The following is a 12,940-nucleotide window of genomic DNA, read 5'->3' on the forward strand; positions in this document are numbered from 1 at the left end:
AAGCTGAGCTTCAACCTTCTGCTCCAAATTACCATTTTAAAAAATGCAATAGGCTTTTCCGGCCTACTAAAGGTGTCTGTCTGTGTGCCCCTGCCTGGTGTTGTCCTCAACTGAATAAAGCTGAGCTTCAACCTTCCGGCTCTCATTAAGTGGTTTTTAAAAAACAAAATGGTGGTTAGGGCCTACTAACGGCTTCTGCCCCTCCCTGGTGTTGCCCTCAACTAAATAAAGCTGAGCTGCAACCTTCTGCTCCAAATTACCATTTTAAAAAATGCAATAGGCTTTTCCGGCCTACTAAAGGTGTCTGTCTGTGTGCCCCTGCCTGGTGTTGTCCTCAACTAAATAAAGCTGAGCTTCAACCTTCTGCTCCAAATTACCATTTTAAAAAATGCAATAGGCTTTTCCGGCCTACTAAAGGTGTCTGTCTGTGTGCCCCTGCCTGGTGTTGTCCTCAACTGAATAAAGCTGAGCTTCAACCTTCCGGCTCTCATTAAGTGGTTTTTAAAAAACAAAATGGTGGTTAGGGCCTACTAACGGCTTCTGCCCCTCCCTGGTGTTGCCCTCAACTAAATAAAGCTGAGCTTCAACCTTCTGCTCCAAATTACCATTTTAAAAAATGCAATAGGCTTTTCCGGCCTACTAAAGGTGTCTGTCTGTGTGCCCCTGCCTGGTGTTGTCCTCAACTAAATAAAGCTGAGCTTCAACCTTCTGCTCCAAATTACCATTTTAAAAAATGCAATAGGCTTTTCCGGCCTACTAAAGGTGTCTGTCTGTGTGCCCCTGCCTGGTGTTGTCCTCAACTGAATAAAGCTGAGCTTCAACCTTCCGGCTCTCATTAAGTGGTTTTTAAAAAACAAAATGGTGGTTAGGGCCTACTAACGGCTTCTGCCCCTCCCTGGTGTTGCCCTCAACTAAATAAAGCTGAGCTGCAACCTTCTGCTCCAAATTACCATTTTAAAAAATGCAATAGGCTTTTCCGGCCTACTAAAGGTGTCTGTCTGTGTGCCCCTGCCTGGTGTTGTCCTCAACTAAATAAAGCTGAGCTTCAACCTTCTGCTCCAAATTACCATTTTAAAAAATGCAATAGGCTTTTCCGGCCTACTAAAGGTGTCTGTCTGTGTGCCCCTGCCTGGTGTTGTCCTCAACTAAATAAAGCTGAGCTTCAACCTTCTGCTCCAAATTACCATTTTAAAAAATGCAATAGGCTTTTCCGGCCTACTAAAGGTGTCTGCCCCTCCCTGGTGTTGTCCTCAACTGAACAAAGCTGAGCTTCCACATTCTGGCTTTCGCCCTATACTATCAGATATTAAACTGCATTTGGCCTACTAGTGTGGTTAGGCCCTTGAAACAGTGTCTGCTGCTCTTGGGTTTGCTACTCCACTGAACAAAGCAATGCCGCCTGTTTAGTCCTGTTACCAATTTTGAACTGCATTTAGCCTACTTTATTCTTTGGCCCTATATCTGTTTCCTCCTCATCCTGCCCATTGCCCAGCCACTGCTAAATGAGTCTGCTGGTACATTGACCTAGACCACTACATTCCCCTTGTACTCTACACAGCCAGAATCTGACCCTGCTGAAAGTAAGGTTCCCCTTCCCGCATGTTATACCACCTTACACAGGGACAAAGAGGAAGGTGCAGATGAAAGTGCAGGTTCCTTCATCAGGTGGGGGGGCATACTCGTTGGCGACGTCACTGGCACAGGGCCCCTCAGAGTACGCAAAAGTGTCGCTGCTGGTGGGAGGCGCCCCCGCCATGCAAACACACCGCCGTACTTTGAGGGGCCCTGTGCCAGTGCCAATGCGAACGAGTGGGCCCCCCCCTGCTTGCTCAGGATCACAGCACTTGCAACGTTTAAATACTTACCTTTCCCTGCAACACTGCCGTGACGTAGTCCGCATTTCCTGGGCCCACGAAAAACTTGAGCCAGCCCTACTCCCCCCACAACTTTCCCCCAATTCCCTATGCCCAACTATTATTATACAGTTAATTAAGATTGGCAAGCTTCAGAAACAAGAATGGATGTTTTTGGCATTAAAATGGGCACTGTAGGTGTTTTCCTGGCCTCCACTCACTGCCGACTATGCTTCCCCATTGACTTGCATTGGGTTTCGTGTTTCGGTCGATCCCCGACTTTTAGCGATAATCGGCCGACTGCACTCGACTCGACTCTGGACAAAATCGGGATTCCAAAACCCTACTCGATCTTAAAAAAATGAAAGTCGCTCAACCCTACCTGTCACCATTGGTACTATACAGCCTAAATTTATTTTGTCTGTTACTTTGATTTGTTCTTTGTCGTCCTACCCGGTTATGGCTTTTGTGGATTCGGGTGCTGCCCTGAATCTGATGGATTTGTCGTTTGCCAGGCGCTGTGGTTTTGTCCTGGAACCTTTGGAATTTCCTATTCCTCTGAGGGGAATTGATGCTATGCCATTGGCTGAGAATAAGCCTCAGTATTGGACGCAAATGACCATGTGCATGACTCCCGTACATCAGGAGGTGATTCGCTTTCTTGTTCTGCATAATTTGCATGATGTTGTCGTTTTGGGTCTGCCATGGCTGCAAGCTCATAATCCAGTTTTAGATTGGAAAGCTATGTCTGTGTCGAGTTGGGGTTGTCAGGGAATTCATGGCGATACTCCGTTGGTGTCTATTGCTTCTTCCACTCCTTCTGAGGTCCCTGAGTTTTTGTCTGACTTCCAGGATGTACTTGATGAGCCCAGGTCCAGTGCCCTGCCCCCTCATAGGGATTGTGACTGTGCTATAAATTTAATTCCTGGTAGTAAATTCCCTAAGGGACGACTTTTTAATTTGTCTATACCAGAGCATGCCGCGATGCGGAGTTATATAAAGGAGTCTTTGGAGAAGGGACATATTCGCCCATCCTCTTCCCCTCTTGGTGCAGGATTTTTTTTTGTGGCCAAGAAGGACGGTTCTTTGAGACCTTGTATAGATTATCGTCTTCTGAATAAAATTACAGTCAAATTTCAGTATCCTTTGCCACTATTGTCTGATTTGTTTGCTCGGATTAAGGGTGCCAGTTGGTTCACCAAGATAGATCTCCGTGGTGCGTATAACCTTGTGCGCATTAAGCAGGGAGATGAATGGAAAACAGCATTTAATACGCCCGAAGGCCATTTTGAGTACTTAGTGATGCCTTTTGGACTCTCTAATGCTCCTTCTGTGTTTCAGTCCTTCATGCATGACATCTTCCGAGAATATCTGGATAAATTTATGATTGTTTATCTGGATGACATTTTGGTCTTTTCTGATGATTGGGAGTCCCATGTGAAGCAGGTCAGGATGGTGTTTCAGGTCCTGCGTGCTAATGCTTTATTTGTGAAGGGCTCAAAATGCCTCTTCGGAGTACAGAAGGTCTCCTTTTTGGGTTTTATTTTTTCTCCTTCTACTATGGAGATGGACCCAGTCAAGGTCCAGGCTATTCATGACTGGACTCAGCCCACGTCTGTTAAGAGTCTTCAGAAGTTCTTGGGTTTTGCTAATTTTTACCGTCGTTTCATCGCTAATTTTTCTAGCGTGGTTAAACCTTTGACGGATTTGACCAAGAAGGGTTCTGATGTGACTAATTGGTCTCCTGCGGCCGTGGAGGCCTTTCGGGAGCTGAAGCACCGGTTTTCTTCAGCTCCAGTCTTATGTCAGCCAGATGTCTCTCTCCCCTTCCAGGTCGAGGTTGATGCTTCTGAGATTGGAGCAGGGGCTGTTATGTCATAGGAGAAGGCTCAGCACTTTGCCAACCGCCGCCGCGGTGTGGGTCCCCGACTTCGTGTTGGGGATTTGGTGTGGCTGTCTTCTCGGTATGTTCCTATGAAGGTCTCCTCTCCTAAATTCAAGCCTCGCTTCATCGCTCCTTATAAGATCTTGGAAATCCTTAACCCAGTGTCTTTTCGTTTGGATCTCCCAGCATCGTTTGCCATTCATAATGTGTTCCATAGGTCTTTGTTGCGGAGGTATGTGGTACCTGTGGTTCCTTCTGTTGAGCCTCCTGCTCCGGTGCTGGTGGAGGGCGAATTGGAGTACGTGGTGAAGAAGATTTTGGATTCTCGTATCTCTAGACGGAGGCTGCAGTATTTGGTTAAGTGGAAGGGCTATGGTCAGGAGGATAATTCCTGGGTTGTTGCCTCTGATGTTCATGCGGCCGATTTGGTTCGTGCCTTCCACACGGCTCATCCTGATCGCCCTGGGGGTCTTGATGAGGGTTCGGTGACCCCTCCTCAAGGGGGGGGCACTGTTGTGAACTCTATTTTTGGGCTCCCTCTAGTGGTCACAAGCGGTACTGTGTAGTGTTGTCTTTCTGCAGGTTGCAGCATCAGCTGGTTCGTTATCCTTGGTTGGTTTCCTATTTAGCCCACCTGGATACTCAGTTCCTTGCCTGCTATCAATGTATTCAGTGCTCTTCAGATTCCTTGTGTCTACCTTGCTCCCAGTCTCTCCAAGACAAGCTAAGTTTTTGTTTGATCATTTTTTGATTACCAGTGTTCATTATGTTTTTAGTCCAGCTCGCTAAAATGTGATTTCCTCGCTTGCTGGTTGCTCTAGGGGACTGAGGTTCTCCCCCCACACCGTTAGTTGGTGTGGGGGTTCTTGAAATCTCAGAGTGGATATTTTGTAAGGGTTTTTTACTGACCGCATAGATTCCCTTTTCTATTTTCTGCTATCTAGTATTAGTGGGCCTCATTTGCTGAATCTGCTTTCACCCCTGTGTATGTGCCTTCCTCTTACCTCACCGTTATTATCTGTTGGGGGCTTCTATATCTTTGGGGATTATTTCTCTGGAGGCAAGAGAGGTCTTTTCTTTCTCTCTAGGGGTAGTTAGTTCCTCAGGCTGGCTCGAGACGTCTAGGATTTTTAGGCACGTTCACCGGCTACTTCTAGTGTGTTTGGATAGGTTCAGATTTGCGGTCAGTCCAGTTTGCCATCTCCCTAGAGTTTGTCCTATGTTTGTTACTTAGCTGGAGTAATTTGTGATCCTCAACCACTAAGGATCATAACAGGGAAGGCCTGGAGTTCTTCTGGGACCCTAGAGTCGCCCCTCTCCCACAGTTGCCCCCTATGTCTTCTTAGGTGATTTTAGTGAGACAGCCAACCTAAAATCAACTGTCCTGCCTCTGTTTGAAGTATTGCTTGGAGCCTAATACTTCCTCGGCGTTCTGGCCACCGGCTACGCGCCTCAATAGGATGTTGCCTCGATCTTACAGCACGACTCCTATTGGTGTTATCTCCTTTCTGCTTTGATCTCGTTTCTCACTCTCCACAATAAACCACGCTTCTTGTCCTTTCTTGAGATATCGCCGCGATGTAGTGCAGGCGCGGTTCCTTAACATTCTTTAATGTTCGCTAGGCCTCTGTCAGGATCCCACCCCTGACAGGGACCCCCCTGAATCTTCCCCTGCAACACCCTCTGCCACAGGATGTTGCCTGGTTCCAACCCAGTCAGCTTTCTGTCTAACTTTCTATCTAGCCCCCTGTTTTACCAGATTGTGAGGAGTGGCCTAATACATAGCGCCCTTAGCTCCCCCTAGAGGCCAGACTATGAAGTGTATTGGTGTCTGTGATACCTGGTCAGGTGAACTCCTTCAGTGCCATCAGACGTACCATCACTCCCCTTAGCGGCGGAGCATCAGTACTGCAACGACCAGGACTCTGGGGCGCTGCACTTACATTAAGCATCCCATCATTTTAATGCATTCCGCAATTTTTGTGCCCATGCTGCGTTTTTTTCTGCGAAAAAATGCATCGCGGAAAAAAACGTAGCATGTTCATTAAAAAACGCAAAAAATCCGCAAAAAAAAATGTGAGCGGATTGCCTGCGAAAGGAGTCCAGATTTGCGCAGGAAAATTCTGCATACATTCCTGAACGTGGGCCCATAGACTAAAGCTGCTTTATCAATTTTAACACACATAGAACAGCATAAAAAAACAAACAAAAAGCAATTCCTGAATTGCTGTTTTTTGTTTATTCTGTCTCCCAAAAATCAGAACAGAAAGCGATCAAAAAATGTCATGTGTCTGAAAATGGTACCAATAAAAATGTCAGCTCGTCCTGCAAAAGACAAGCCATAACATGACTCTGTGGGCCAAAATATGAAAAAATTATAACTCTCAAAATATGGTGATGCAAAAACTAGTTTACACAATAAAAAGCGTATTTTAGTGTGTGACAGCAGCCAAACATAAAAGCACAATATAAATATGGTATCGCTGTAATCGCACCGACCCGAAGAGTAAAGTCGCCTAATCACTTATACTGCATGGGGAACGGCGTAAAAAATAAATAAAACCAATTCTTCACATGCTGTTGATTTTTCCATTCTGCCTCCCAAATATCGCAGTAAGGCTCTGCGCACATTTATCCTGTGCTCTATACTGAGTGCTTACATCGGGGTTTCCGTGTAAAACTCTCAAATACGTGATTCAGACAGAATCCCCTGCAGAAAAGTAATTATAGTGAGGCAGATGCAGGGACTGTAGACACCATAGGACCTGTGATCCGACGGTGTCCATCTTTTTAGGATTGCATAAAAGTGCCGTCTGCCACAGTTTTGTGCACTTCTGAAAAGAAGGACACTGCTGAACAGAGGCCAGACAGAGTCCAGAGTAAAACTACTGTCTCATTATAGTGAATGGATTCCTCGGGGATTTCATCTGTCACGTCACTTGGAGATTTAGATGGAAACCCCAAAGTAAGTGCTCAGCATAGAGTGCCGGATAACTGTGATCCCAAATGTTATGTAAAATGTTCCCAATAAAAGCTTCAACTCAATCCACAAAAAAAGCAAGTCCCCACTACGGTCTTTCATCTGTTAATGGAAATATAGGGGGCTTCCACGTTACTGGTAGCACAAAGGCTCTGGAAAAGGTAAATGGCTCCTCACTCTCCAAAAGAAATTCAGTAAATTCTCAGCTCCCGAATCCAAATGCCCCCCCTTCCTTCTGAGCCCCAGCATGCCTAAACCACATATAGTGCCCATATGTTGGGCATTTCTGTAGTGATGAGTAGAGTTGAGCGACTTTTACTTTTTTAGGATCGAGTCGGGTTTCGCGAAACCCGACTTTATCAAAAGTCGGGTCGGGTGAAATCGGCCGATTATTGCGAACAGTCGGGGATCCGACTGAAACACGAAACCCAATGCAAGTCAATGGGGAAGCAAAGTCGGCAGTGAGTGGAAAACAGGAAAACACATACAGTGCCCATTTTAATGCCAAAAACATCAATTCTTGTTACTTAAGCTTGTCAATCTTAATTAACCTTATAATAATAGTTAGGCATTGAAAATTGGGGGTCATTTGGCTAAAGTTGTGGGGGGTAGGGCTGGTTCAAGTTTTTCGTGGGCCCAGGAAACGCGGACTACGTCACGGCGGTGGAGAAGGGAGAGGTAAGTATTTCAACTTTGCAAGTGCTGTGATCCTGAGCAAGCAGGGGGGGTACACTCGTTCGCATTGGCACTGGCACAGGGCCCCTCAAAGTACGGCGGTGTGTTTGACGGCGGGGGCGTCTCCCACCGGCAGAGACACTTTTGCATACTCTGAGGGGCCCTGTGCCAGTGACGTCGCCAACTAGTATGCCCCCCCACCTGATAAAGGAACCTGCACTTCCATCTACACCTTCCTCTTTGTCCCCGTGTAAGGTGGAATAGTATGCGGGAAGGGGAACCAGACTTTCAGCAGGGTCAGATACTGGCTGTGTAGAGTGGAAGGGGAATGTAGTGGTCTGGGTCAATGTACCAGCAGACTCATCTAGCAGTGGCTGGGCAATGGGCAGGATGAGGAGGAAACACAGATATAGGCCCAAAGAATAAAGTAGGCTAAATGCAGTTCAAAATTGGTAACAGGACTAAACAGGCGGCATTGCTTTGTTCAGTGGAGGAAAACTAATGAGTGGCAGACACAGTTAGTAGGCCCAAGTAACAAAGTGGGCCAAATGAAGTTCAAAATTCGTAACAGGAGTAAACAGGCGGCACTGCTTTGTTCAGGGGAGGAGGACAACAAGAAGCGTCAGACACCGTTAGTAGGCCCAACCAAACAAGTAGGCCAAATGCAGTTTCATATTTCATATAGGCTGAAAGCCTGAAAATTGAAGCTCAGCTTTGTTCAGTGGAGGAGAAAAGCAAGCAGCGGCAGACACCGTTAGTAGGCCCAACCAAACAAGTAGGCCAAATGCAGTTTCATATTTCATATAGGCTGAAAATTGAAGCACAGCTTTGTTCAGTGGAGGACACAGGTAGTAGGCCTAAAATAAAAAAAGTTGGCTAAATGCAGTTTAAAATAGGTTACAGGGGTACACAGGCGGCATTGGTTTGATCAGCGGAGGACAATTGTAAGGAGTGGCGCAGACCCACTTAGTAGGCCTAAAATAAAAAAGTTGGCTCAATGCAGTTTAAAATAGGTTACAGGGGTACACAGGCGGCATTGGTTTGTTCAGCGGAGGACAATTGTAAGGAGTGGCGCAGACACACTTAGTAGGCCAAAAATAAAAAAGTTGGCAAAATGCAGTTCAAAACTGGTAAAAGGAGTAAACTGGCGGCATAGGTTTGTTCAGTGGAGGACAACTGTAAGGAGTGGATGACACAGTTAGTAGGCCAAAATAATAAAGTGAGGTAAATGTCTGCCAAAAATTTTTTCATAAATAAACAGGTGGCATAGCTATGTACAGGGGTGGGCTCCTCTGCTGAGTAGCAGACAGTGGTAGTTGGCGCAAAGTATTAAATGGTCTAAATGGAGGCCAGGGCCCCTGTATATTTTTACTATCATCTATCATTTCAACACATTTTTATTGGCAGTGCCATTGAAGGATTTAACAGCACAGACTACACAGTGGTGGAGCCAGGAGAGGTAAGTTTTGCAAGTGGTAGAGCGCTGTTCGAGCTGGGGGGGGACACTCTCTCGTGGGCGGCGGTACTGACCCAGGGCCCCTCATATTACGACGGTGTGTCTGACGTTAGTTGTGCACCACCACCGTCAGAGACACTTCATTGTACTATGAGGGACCCTGTGCCAGTGCCGTCGCCCAAGAGTGGGCACACCCACCTGTCCAGGCAAACGGCACTCGTACGGGTGCTTGCGCTAGGTGGTGACCATGGCCCTGTGGGGGGAGTCAGCCCATTTAAGGAGGTAAACGAATGGCCTATGGTGGACATTCAGCAGCTGCAAATGGAGGAATTGGAGCAGTCAGTAAGAGGAGTCCAAAAGCAAGACATTTTTCAGGCAAGCTACGTGTCAGCAGGGGAAGGTGGGGAAAAATAATTAGAAATCCATGATTGGTTCATTTTAATGAAGGTTAGATCATCAACATTTTGGGTAGCCAGAAGAGTCCTTTTTTCGGTCAGTATTGAACCATCAGCACTAAAGACTTTCTGATAGCACACTAGCAGCTGGGCAAGCGAGCTCCTGTAATGCATATTCTGCCAATTCAGGACAGGTTTCTATTTTAGATGCCCAGTAATCAAAGGGGAATGACGTGTGAGGGAGAACATCGATAAGGGAGGAAAAATAGTTTGTAACCATACTGGACAAATGTTGTCTCCTGTCACTTTGAATCGATGCATACCTGTCGTGTCTGCAGTCATTACGAAATCACTTCACAAACTGGTCATAAAACCCCTCTGTCCAACGCCACTTCTGATTTGTGCACCTCTAACACCTCTGCCATGTTGCCCCCTGCAGCTCGTGTGTGAACCATCACCGCCGCTGTGTGCTGGGAATGCCTGAACCAAATGGTCTACAAGAGTTGCTTGTTTGGTAGCCAATATTTGCTCAAGGTTCTCATGTGGCATGATATTTTGTAATTTCCCTTTGTAGCGTGGATCTGCAGCGCCCCAGAGTCCTGGTCGTTGCAGTACTGTAGCTCCGCCGCTAAGGGGGGCTATGGTACGTCTGATGGCACTGAAGGAGTTCATTTGACCAGGTATCACTGACACCAATACCTGTTGCCCCAACCATGACTGATCCGGACTTGACAGACCTTGTTACTCTCACCACCGTCCACCTTGTGGCGGCTACCGAACTTGCAAACAGGGTTAGCCTTCAGATCTAGACACCAGGTGATCTGACGGCACCTGAGAGATCAACCACCGGTACTGATACCGCATCGGCCGCGGATCAGAGACCACCCCCTGCACTGCAAGAAAACTAAGTAAGCAAGAATGCTTTAATGATTGTAAATAGTTCATTGTTTTTCTGCTGTTTTGCTGCTAAAACCCGTCCTGGGTTAACTTAACTCTTAAAGGGATCCCTTTGTTGACCCGGGATCCCTATTGCCTTTTGTTTGTTTTCTACTTCTTGCCTCAGTTATCAAGAGACTGCCGAATCATGGACGGTGAATGATTCAAAAACTGATGTTGTAAATAGTTTGCACCTTCTTAAAGGTGCTCTCTACTGGTTTTATACAAGGAAAGGACTCTTTGCGAAGACACTGGTCTTGGAACCAGCATCGGAGTCCTTACTGCGAACAGACTTGCAGCTTGAGAAGTTGCACTACCTCATAGAGACTTGGGTTCCTCTTAAAGGGAATGTTCACGTATTGCACTTATGAACAGTGTTGCCTTAAGATGGTTAAATGGCAATAATGTCTTGAAAGAAGAAGTTAAATGTAATTAAACTAGTTGATTGTAAGAAAATGTTGGTAATATACTCTGAAATAAAGTCCTGTAAAGGTGAAAGTTAGAAGAAAGATGCAGCAGACCCGTAGGGGTAGACATAGCGTCCTGCATACATGTCAGTAAGAAAGTAATGAAGGAAGTTTAATGTTTTATTTAATAGAAAGTGTTTAATAATGTGCTAGAAAATGGGGACAGGAAGTGAACCCGTAGGGGTTAGTGGTGAGTCCTCTTAAGAGCCATACAGAAATGGCTCAGTAATCCGAACCGAAAGATGGATGATATGTTCTATACTGTGTATAGTAGTAGAAAGACAGTAGGCCCGGGCAGAAAGGGGCGGTCCTGTAACAGAAAGGAAAGGCAGTAGGTCTGGAGCAGTTAGGACAGGCGGTCCTGTCAATGTAAAGAAGGAGAATGCATAAAAGTTGATTAGCCTTATAATGTTTTATAAGAAGGTCTTTAGTGGATCCAGCGAGTACGTCCTTAAAGGCAATGTTAAATTATTGTTCAAAAATTTTGCACTTAGTAGAATACCCGGTTGGGTAAGAAAAGTTATTTAAAATAGTTAACCATGTTTGTAACGTTCAAGTGTCCTCACCTCCCATAAAGGGAAGCTCTGTTAAAAAGTTTACTTGTAATTGCAATTTCAAAATTGTATGTCTTTTTGCTGACATGTATTGTTGTTTTCTTCCCAGTCCAGGAGTACTGGTTTTAACCGGGGGGAGTGCAGCGCCCCAGAGTCCTGGTCGTTGCAGTATTGTAGCTCCGCCGCTAAGGGGGGCTATGGTACGTCTGATGGCACTGAAGGAGTTCATCTGACCAGGTATCACAGACACCAATACATTTCACAGTCTGGCCTCCAGGGGGAGCTAAGGGTTCTATTTATTAGGCCACTCCTCACAATCTGGTAAAACTGGGGGTTAGGCAGGAAGTTAGAAAGGAAAGCTGACTGGGTTGGAACCAGGCAACACCTTGTGGCAGAGGGTGTTGTAGGGGAAGATTCAGAGGGGTCCCTGTCAGGGGTGGGATCCTGACAGAGGCCTAGCAACCAGAGAGAACGTTACGGGACCGTGCCTGCATGATATAGCGGCGGTACCCCAAGAAAGGACAAGAAGCGAGGTTTATTGTGCTGAGTGAGAAACGAGATCAACGCAACAAGGGGAATACCAGTAGGAGTCGTGCTGTAAGACGAGGCAACATCCTATTGAGGCGCATAACCGGTGGCCGGAACGCCGAGGAAGTATAGAGCTCCAAGCCAAACTTCAAACCTACGGCAGGACAGTCAGTTATAGGCGGGCTGTCTCACCCAATTGACCTAGGAAGACACAGGGGGGTAACAACAGGAGTGGGGCAACGCTAGAGTCCCGGAAGAGCTCCGAGCCTCCCCGTCATACGGGTGCGTCCTAACCATAAGATCTGGGGGACGTGGAAGAACATCAGAATCGAGTTGTGAGGGAACATGAGAAACAGACACAACAGTTGTGAGGACTATCCCGTGGTGCTCAGCAGGGAAGGACTACAACACACAAGCGCTAGCAGGTAGGCACAAATTTCCACCTGCAAAGGGAACTCTGGATGTGCCATCGGACCGACCAGGCTTGCGCAGCCCGGTTAACCGTATTCCGGACTGAGGATCCTGAAGCCTTCAGTAAAGAGGTAAAGAGACTGCAACCTGGTGTCCTCGTTATTTACTGCAACCTGCACCGCACTACCACCATCATCTACACCCTATTATTTGGGCGCCCCTCAGCAGGGTCACGGACCAGGCCTAGCCACCGTGACAACCCCAGAGCAGAGACTCAGAGGCCCGGTACCGGGTACCCCTCGGCCCTGCGACAGTGGGGGCGCTGCAGATCCAGGAGGCAGGCCAACCAGTAATCGTCATCGGTCATCTTTTTTATAATGCGGGGGTCCCTTTTTAAGATACGCAAGGCATAATCAGCCATGTGGGCCAATGTTCCAGGTGTCAATTCACTGCTTGTGCTGGGTTGAGGAGCACTTTCTTGCAAATTAACATCACTTGTCTCCCGCAAAAACCCTGTACCTGACCTTGCAACGCCACCAGTTTCTATTGCCCCCTGAGAAGCATCCTCCTCCCATAAATATTCATCCCCATCATCCTCCTCCTCCTCCTCCTCTTCGTCCGCCACCTCGTCCAGGAGAGTTCCCTGAGCAGACAATGGCTGACTGTCATCAAGGCTTCCCTCATCCTCGGCTGCAGACGCCTGCTCCTTAATGTGCGTCAATCTTTGCATCAGCAGACGCATTAGTGGGATGCTCATGCTTATGATGGCGTCTTCTGCACTTACCACCCGTGTGCATTCC

This window comes from Ranitomeya variabilis, chromosome 1 (genome assembly GCF_051348905.1).
Source record: "Ranitomeya variabilis isolate aRanVar5 chromosome 1, aRanVar5.hap1, whole genome shotgun sequence".
NCBI classification, from domain to species: domain Eukaryota; kingdom Metazoa; phylum Chordata; class Amphibia; order Anura; family Dendrobatidae; genus Ranitomeya; species Ranitomeya variabilis.